Source organism: Magnolia sinica, chromosome 15, assembly GCF_029962835.1.
Source record: "Magnolia sinica isolate HGM2019 chromosome 15, MsV1, whole genome shotgun sequence".
Classification (NCBI taxonomy): Eukaryota; Viridiplantae; Streptophyta; class Magnoliopsida; order Magnoliales; family Magnoliaceae; genus Magnolia; species Magnolia sinica.
The window spans coordinates 23,326,742-23,335,308 of NC_080587.1; the positions used below are offsets into that span (position 1 = coordinate 23,326,742).

Here is an 8,567-nt window from a genome sequence, read left to right on the forward strand (position 1 = left end):
CACCTTTTAATGAATGCCTCATCTGGGCAATGAGATAAAGGGATTAATTCACCATACTCTAACAATTTGAGCTTCTAGAGTAAGTGGTTAATTGTCCTGCATCAAATTGGTATAAGAGCGGGAGGTCTCGTGTTTGAGACTCCTCACCGGGGGTGATTAATACAGGGGCATTTTCACACTGGACTCGAGTGGGGTCGCCTGTGGGATGCAGGGGCACACTCGGGTGGGTGACTCATGTGATTTGGGGCCCACGAGGGAGGTCTCGTGTTTGAGACTCCTCACCAGGGGTGATTAAAGCACATTTCACACCGGGCTTGAGTGGGGTAGCCCGTGGGATGCGGGGTCACACTCGAGGTGGGCAGCCCATGTGATTTGGGGCCCACGAAGTGGGTTCGGCCGAGGTACTAAACCCATGAGATGTGGGGCCTGGGCAATGAGATAAAGGGATTAATTCGCCATACTCTAACAGTTCGAGCTTTTAGAGCAAAGACAATTCCTTACGAACCATGAAGTGACACTTCTCCCAATTCAGTACCAAATTCTTTTTCTCGCATCGTTTCAGCACATTTTTTAAAATTTTCAAACATTCGCTGAAGGATGGACCAAATACCAAGAAGTCATCTATGAAGACCTCTAAATATTGCCCCACCATGTCAAAAAAAATACTTATCATGCATCATTGAAAAGTGGTGGAGGCATTACACAGTCCGAATGACATCCTTCGGTAAGCAAAGGTGCCAAAAGGACATATGAACGTGGTGTTTTCGTGATCTTTAGGGGCTATCTCTATCTGGTTGTAGCTTGAACATCTATCAAGAAAATAGTAATAGGAATGACTAACTAGCCTTTCCAAAATTTGATTAATGAAGGGTAAAGGGAAGTAGTCATTCCTTATGACGGTATTCAATTTTCTATAGTCAGTGCACATTCTCCAACTAGTAGTAACTCTGGTTGGCACGAGTTCATTGTTGGCATTGGCTACAATGGTCATTCCAAACTTCTTGGGAACCACCTGAGTTTGACTCATCCATTGGCTATCGAATATTGGGTATATGATACCTACATCCAATAGCTTAAGAACCTTAGCCTTAATTACTTCCTGCATATTTGGATTTAGTCTACATTGTGATTGTCAAGAGGTCTTCACATTATCCTTAAGATAAATGCGGTGAGTACAAATCAAATGGTCAATTCCCTTGAGGTCCACAATCGACCATCCAAGTGCTCCCTTATGCTCAATGAGAGTAGACATGAGCATACTCTCTTGTTCTTACTCAAGGTGGGCTAAAATCACCACCAGGTTTGTCTCATTTTGACCTAAATAGATATATTTTAAATCAGATGGCAAAGGTTTTAGGTCAATCTTCGGTGCCTTGAGGCTAAATGGTAGAGACACTGCATCAGTTTGGGGCAATTCTTCGAATTGTGGCCTTCATCGGTTAACTTCAAGTACCGGCACAGTATCAAGCATTGCACCCATCTCCTTAATTATATCATCATCTAAATCATGGGATTAGGCCAAGCACGTCTCTAGAGGGTCAGAGGATAAGGTCAGAAGTGTTCTACCTTCCACGAAAGATTCAATCGACTTAATAGTGTGGGAGTCATCATCATCCTCTGATTGTTTGCCTATGTTGAAAAAGATATTCAACTCCAATGTCATATTCCCAAAAGACAAACTCATGACTCCATTCCTACAATTAATGATTATATTTGATGTGGCAAGGAATGGGCGACCAAGAATGACAGGAATTTAAGTACTCATGTCCACGATGGGTTGAGTATCTAGGATGATAAAATCTACCGGGTAGTAAAATCTTCCAACCTGAATCAGCAGATCCTCAATTATCCCTCTCGGTATACGAATTAAGCGATCGCAAGTTGCAATGTGGTACAGGTGGGTTTTAATTCACCTAAACGCAGTTGTTTGGAAATCGAGTATGAGATCAGATTAACGCTCACTCCTAAGTCAAGAAGTGCGTGCGCAATCTGGTAGTTCCCAATTACGTAAGCAATGGTTAGGCTACCGGGATCTTTGTACTTTTGTTCCACGTCTTGCTTTAGGATGGCACTCACTTTTTATGTCAGAAAAATTTTCTTTTTGATACTTTGTTGCCTCTTAGTCATGCATAGGTCTTTCAAAAATTTGGCATATGAAGGGATTTATTTTACGGCATCAAGTAGAGGAATATTGACCTTCACTTGTTTCAACACCTCTAGAATGTCCTGAGAGTTAGAGAGAGGTATTGGTGTAATCAACCGTTGGGGGATGGTGCAATCAGCTTGCCTTGAAGTTATGATTCTAATTCTTGTGGATCAATGTTTGGTCTATCATCATTATCCTCTTCTGGGTCCTTAGGCTTTTTAGCCCTAACCGGAATAGTTTTGTCTATGGACTTCCCACTCCTAAGAGTGGTGATAGATTTAGCTTGCTCCATCTACTCTGAAGAGCTTAGATCACTTATCTTATATTGCGGTTTAGGATTGGGAAGATGTTGAGTAGGAAGCATCCCCCTTTCTATAACCGTAACACGTGAATCCATCTTTTGCATAAATTTTGTAAGTTTCTCGTATTACTTGAGTAAGCTTCTGAGTTTGTATGGAATTTTGAACCGGTTCTTCTTGAGGTTTCACTTGATTTGGAATTTGATTAAAGAAACCTTGAGGGGTAGCAGTTTGTCCATTCCTCCAACTGAAGTTGGATGATTTCTCCAATTAGGATTGTATGTATTAGAGGTAGGTCCATTGAAAGGTCTTTAGTAATTATTCATGGCATTAGATTGCTCATTCAGCACCTCTTGAAAGGTAGGTATTGTTGGACAATTTTCAGTTGTATGAACATTGCAAGCACAAATACCACGAACAGTTTCCTTAACCTTATCCTTCTTTAATTCCATGGCTTCGAATTTTCTTATGAGATTAGACACTTTAGCATTGATATCATCCTCCTCTTTCAGAAGGTATAATCTGCCCCTTTCCTTTGATTGAGTAGGCCTAGAAGTGGTGCTTGATTTTGGGTAAGTGTCCCATGATTGTGCGTTTTCAGCAAGTCTGTTTAATTAATCCCACACATCATCAATATTTTTATTCATGAATTCCCTATTGCACATTTTCTCAACCAATTGGCGCATGAAAGATGTCAGTCCATCATAGAAAAGTGTGTAATGCACCACATGTCAAAACAGTGTTGTGGGCATGAACTAACAAGATCCTTGAACCGCTCCCAACATTGGAAGAATGTTTCATCCTCCTTTTAGGCAAAGTTCATGATTAACTTTCCAAGGGTGTTCATTTTATAATGTGGAAAAAAATTCTTTATGAACTCCCTTATCATGTCGTTCCATGTGCTAATAGATCTGGGATGTAGTGAATGCAACCACGTCTTAGCTTTCTCTTTCAAAGAAAAGGGAACGAGTTTTAGTTTGACCGTGTGAGGCCCGTATCCTAGCCTGTACTGTTCCGTAGGCTTCCGCGGTCCTCTCGATCGAATTCCGACAACCCACGATCTGTTATCTGCAGTCGCGCGCAACCTTGAGTCGTGTCCCGTATTCTAGAGTCGGATCAACTCGAGACTTGTACCCTAGCGACCGTGCTGTCACCGCGGTTTTGATGCCATGTCTCGCACGCCGAGGTGATACCTGGGCCAGGAGATATGGGCCCATGTTCAGTTCGAGGAAAACACCGCGCGTTGCAAATTCCAAGAGAATCAATCACATCAAATGTCAAGTACACTCCCATCACTCACCATCACTCACACCCATCTCCAAGTACAACCACCCTCCCCAAAAGTCAACCTTTTCTTACAACAAAGTACTTACTTACATCACTCACCATCCCTCTCTCCCATCACCTCTCTCTCTCCCTCATTCTCTCTCTCACTCTCCTAAGCAATCCAAGCCCCAACATCTAAGCTTCTCAAGCTTCCATGGAGAAGCTAGTGTGGCCCACCTTCTTATCTCCTAATCCCACCCTTCAAGCCTCATCTCAACCATTAAATCACATTCTTTGGAGCTATAGAACGTGTTGATGGAAGAATGAATATGAGATCTTGAGGCGGGTGCTTTATAGGTTAGATTTTCATGTTTTGATAATGGGTCAAGTGAGGCCTGCCGATTGATGGTATGGATCTCACTTTGGACTGTAGGTGTGACCGATGATGTAAGGTGTAAGACCCGTGTCCTAATCCGTACCATTTCATTAGCTTTCGCGGTCCTTCCAGTCAAATTCCGGCAACCTTCGCACCGTATTCGGTGTTTGCGCACGATCCTAAGCCAGGTCCCGGGCACCGACGTCGGCTTGATCCGAAAGTTTTATCATAGGGACCGCGTCGTCGCCGCAGTTCCAACGCCGTGACTTGCGCACCAAACCGATACCCAGGTAAGAAGATGCCGATCAGCGTTTATTCCGAAGAAACACCACGCGTTGCGGATTTCGAGGGAATCTCTACACAATTATTCCCATCAATCAACCATAAATGCATCCCATACATCAAGTACAACAACCCATCCCTCTTTCTCCAAAGTCAACTCTCTCTCTCTCTTCACCCATCCCTCTTTTACACACTTTTCAAACCAACCCATGCTTCATTAATTACACCCATCACTCCATCACCTCATATCACTCCCATCCTCTCATTTCTCTCTCATTTTCTCATATCTCTCCCAAGCAACTCAACCCCCCCTCACGTCCAAGCTTTCTCTCCCTCTCAAGTGTGGCCCACCTTTCATCTTCCATCTACACCCTCCCATCTCTCATCCACACCATTAATCCCCCATCATCCTCCATTAAAAGTGAAGGTAAGGAGCTAAGGAGTCCAAGGGAGCAAAGAAAAGGAAGATAAGGTGGGTGAATTGTCATTATTTTAAATTTTAGGGCCCACTTGTTGGTGGGACCCATTTGGATGTATGTGATTTAATCTAGAGGGCCCATAGTGGCGGGGTTCCTCTACCTCACGAAATATCTCTCTCTCTATCTCTCTCCCTTCTTTCTTTGTAACGGTGTAGATCCCACCAATATGTGTTACATCTACCCCGTCCATCTACATCAGATGGTGTGGCCCACTCTATTGCAGGTGATGATCCACCCATCCATTGTTTAGATGGCCCAATGCTATATATATATATATATATATATATATATATATATATGTTATATAAAATATGTATAATATAATGTGTATCATATATATAATATAGTATATATTATATACATATAAGATGGTGGGCCACATCTACGTGGGACCCACCATAGCAATGAGATTAGGAGTTGGTCGCTGGACGTTGGAAGTGAAGTGTGTGCACTGACGTGGATGTGTGCCAGCAAACACAAAAAAAAAGGGGTTAGTTGCCTTTTTGGGGTGGGCCACCTATGTAGGCCCCACCTTGATGTATGTGCTCAATCCAATCCGTCCATCTTCCTCTCCAGCTCATTTTAGGCGTTGAGCCAAACTTTGAGGGTAATCTGGTTCTCAGGTGGGCCATACCATAAGAAATAGCGATATCACCCTTGAAAACCCCCTAGATCCCTCAATTCGTCAAAAGCAGGCCGTATATTAGACTCGTTTGATCGGTCTTGGTCCATGGAATCCGATAGCTGGAGTGGATTCATCCGATGCGGGCCCCACACAGGAGTTTCTGCAAAAAAATTATTTTTTTCAAAAAAAAAAAAAAAAAACAACAAACTAAGGCAGCAGCTTGTCAGGACGCCAGAGGACGGACGGACCGGTTCCACGTCCAGCCGTGGGCCCCACCATGATGTGTATTTTGCACATCCACACCGTCCATTCATTGCCCACCTCCCTGGCCGTGGGCCATTCAAAAAAATCAGCCTTATACGAAATTCAAGTGGGCCATACCATTTAAAATCATGTGAAGACATGTCAAAATATATAAGATCACTTGGTGGGGCCTACCTGAGTTTTGGATGTTGCCGAAACTTGGTCTGTACGGTCATTTATATGGGACCCACATAATGGGTGGGCTGGATTGTGAATCACATCTCGGTGGGCCCCAAAACAAAAAAAAATAATATAAATATAATAATAAAAAATTTTAAAGCAGCAGCGCTGCTGCTGCTGCAGTGACGAGCGGACGGACGCTGGGGCCTCACGGCTCCAGCTGTGGGCCCCCACGGTGATGAATTTCGATCATCAACACCGAGCATTTGATGGGTCCCCACAGTTCATCCGTCCACGCCAAAAGTCAGCTGTATATGGAACTCTGGTGGGCCACATCATTTAAAATCATGTGTAGTCATGCCTAAAATATATATAAAATCGTTGGTGGGGCTTACCTGAAATTTGGATGCGACTGAAACTTGGTCTGTACCCTCAGCCAAGTGGGACACACATAATGGATGGGCTGGATCTGGGAACCACATTTTGATGGGCCCCACGTCCACCCCATTCGGGTGGCCCTCTAATGGGTTAGACGTCAAATAAACATTTTGGTGGGCTCCCTGCCCGGGCGACCTGATCAACAGGTTAGATGAAAATAAACATTTCAGTGGCCCCTCGTCCACACGATCTATCAATGTGTTGTACGGAAAACAAACATTACAGTGGGCCCTATCCAGGCCCACGTGATCTTATGAATAGATTAGATGATAAATAAATATTATAATGTGCTCTACCCTGGTCCATATGACCCTATGAACAGTTGGGTGGAAAATAAACATTATGTTGGGCCTTAGATGGGTAGAAAATAAAAAAAAATATATTGGGCCTTAGGCTGGGTGGAAAATGAGCATTTTGGTGGGCCCCACTTATGTAAGAATGGTAAACCACACCCTTTATTAGTGTGGGCTCCATCATAATGTATGTGTTTCATCCAACTGTCCAACTATTTTGGAAACAATTTAAGGCCCATTATGGAGGCCCATCTTCATGCATTAGTGGTCCTTGTTGAGGCCCACCTTGATTTGTACTAGACCCATATTAAGAGGCCCATTGAGGCCCACCTTGATATAGATATGGGGCTCATGTTATGTAGCCCATTTGATGTATTTGGGTCTTTGGGTCAAGGCCCAATTAGATGTACAAAAGGCCCATTACAATATGTGGTTCATGGGAGGCCGTGCCTTGGGAGCAATGTTGGTTTGATGTCCACATTGAATGGATAATGTTGGTTAAATGTCCGCATTATAACTATCCCTAAGGCCCACTGATAGGCCCAAAATTATGGTAAGTAGGCCGTCTATGCCCATCTCCATTATACCTAGAACCCATCTCTTATTACATGTTTAATATAGATGCATGATTCATGATCATTCGCACCATATGTATGCCTGATGTGAGGAATGACCGATCATAGCATTTACCTTTGGATAGACTGTTTATGGGCTCCCTGATAGGCGGGGTTGCCTCATATAAGTGCATGGTATATTCAGGGCTGTTGCATGACTGATAGTATGATTCATGCACTTGCATTTGTGTGATTGTAGTTACTGTATGCCCTAGCGACATCAGGGCCATAGCCTCCCCAGATACATCGTGGATGGCAGGATTGGAGACCGAAAATATTTGGTTCGAGCATAAGGGCACCATAGATGTCCCTGGGTGAAAATCCCTAAACCCGATGGTACCAGAGGATGACTCCAATGTCGAGACCGAGTGGATATATGAGCGCACGAGGGCCGAATACCAGGAGGCCGCGTCTCCCACTGTGTCGTGGTCGGTTGGAAAGGAGTGTGGCCTTACTCGCCCGAGGGTAGGGGGCAATACTAGGCTGAGTTTGACCAGCTCGCGAATGGGTCCGCTATCGACGTGCCGGATAGGTATTGGCAGACTATTGGTCAGGCGGATAGTGAGGTTTCTTACGCTCATTTGGACTGTGCGGATAGGAGAGTGACAGTGCCATTTGGAGTGTATTGAACCCCGGCGATTATCCAGAATGAAAACTGTACTGATACATGTTGAAAATTGGCATGCTTGAGTTGCATCTCGCATCGCATGGCTGTGTATGGCCGATAGCATTCATATCTTGCACCGCATAGCCTTGGTACGGCTGATTGCATTCATGTGCTCATCACCATGATTCCGCATCACTCTGACCTTGCATTTTGAGCATGTTTATATTGCGCACACACTTACACCACCCTCTAAGCTTTCCATAAGCTTATGCACGATTGATGCGTGCAGGTGACGCCAGGACGCATTCGCAGCCATAGTCTCGCCGTAGTTGGACCGTGCAGACGAGCTTCTGGAGTTTTGTTTCTTTTATCACATTGTATTTTCCTTTTCTATCGCATTGTACTCAAAAGTTTTTGATCATAGTGGATTTTGTGGTGGTGTTCTTGTGGTTATTGTTTGTGGGTTATGCTTTTGTTATGCTCATTATGAATCAGACTAATGATTTGAAACCCTCCTTGTAGTATCCCAGGATCAGAACCTGGTGAATGGGTGCCGGGGTCCGAGAATGGGGTTCTACGGAGGCTGTCGGCGCCGGATTCGGCGATCGGGAATTTTGTGAGCCCGGTTTCCGAGTTTGGGGCGTGACAGAAGTTGGTATCAGAGCATAACTCGGGAATAACCAAGAACAACATTACATGTCTGCTATGAATGATTAAGT

The 8,567-nt window shown here is 44.1% G+C and overlaps 1 non-coding gene across 1 annotated transcript; it reads left to right on the top strand.

Moving 5' to 3' along the window:
- Positions 1–3,179: 3,179 nt before the first annotated feature.
- On the top strand, positions 3,180–3,286 carry LOC131228413 (small nucleolar RNA R71). The gene has a single exon (XR_009162916.1). It is a non-coding gene; the product is annotated as a small nucleolar RNA R71 (small nucleolar RNA).
- Positions 3,287–8,567: the final 5,281 nt, after the last annotated feature.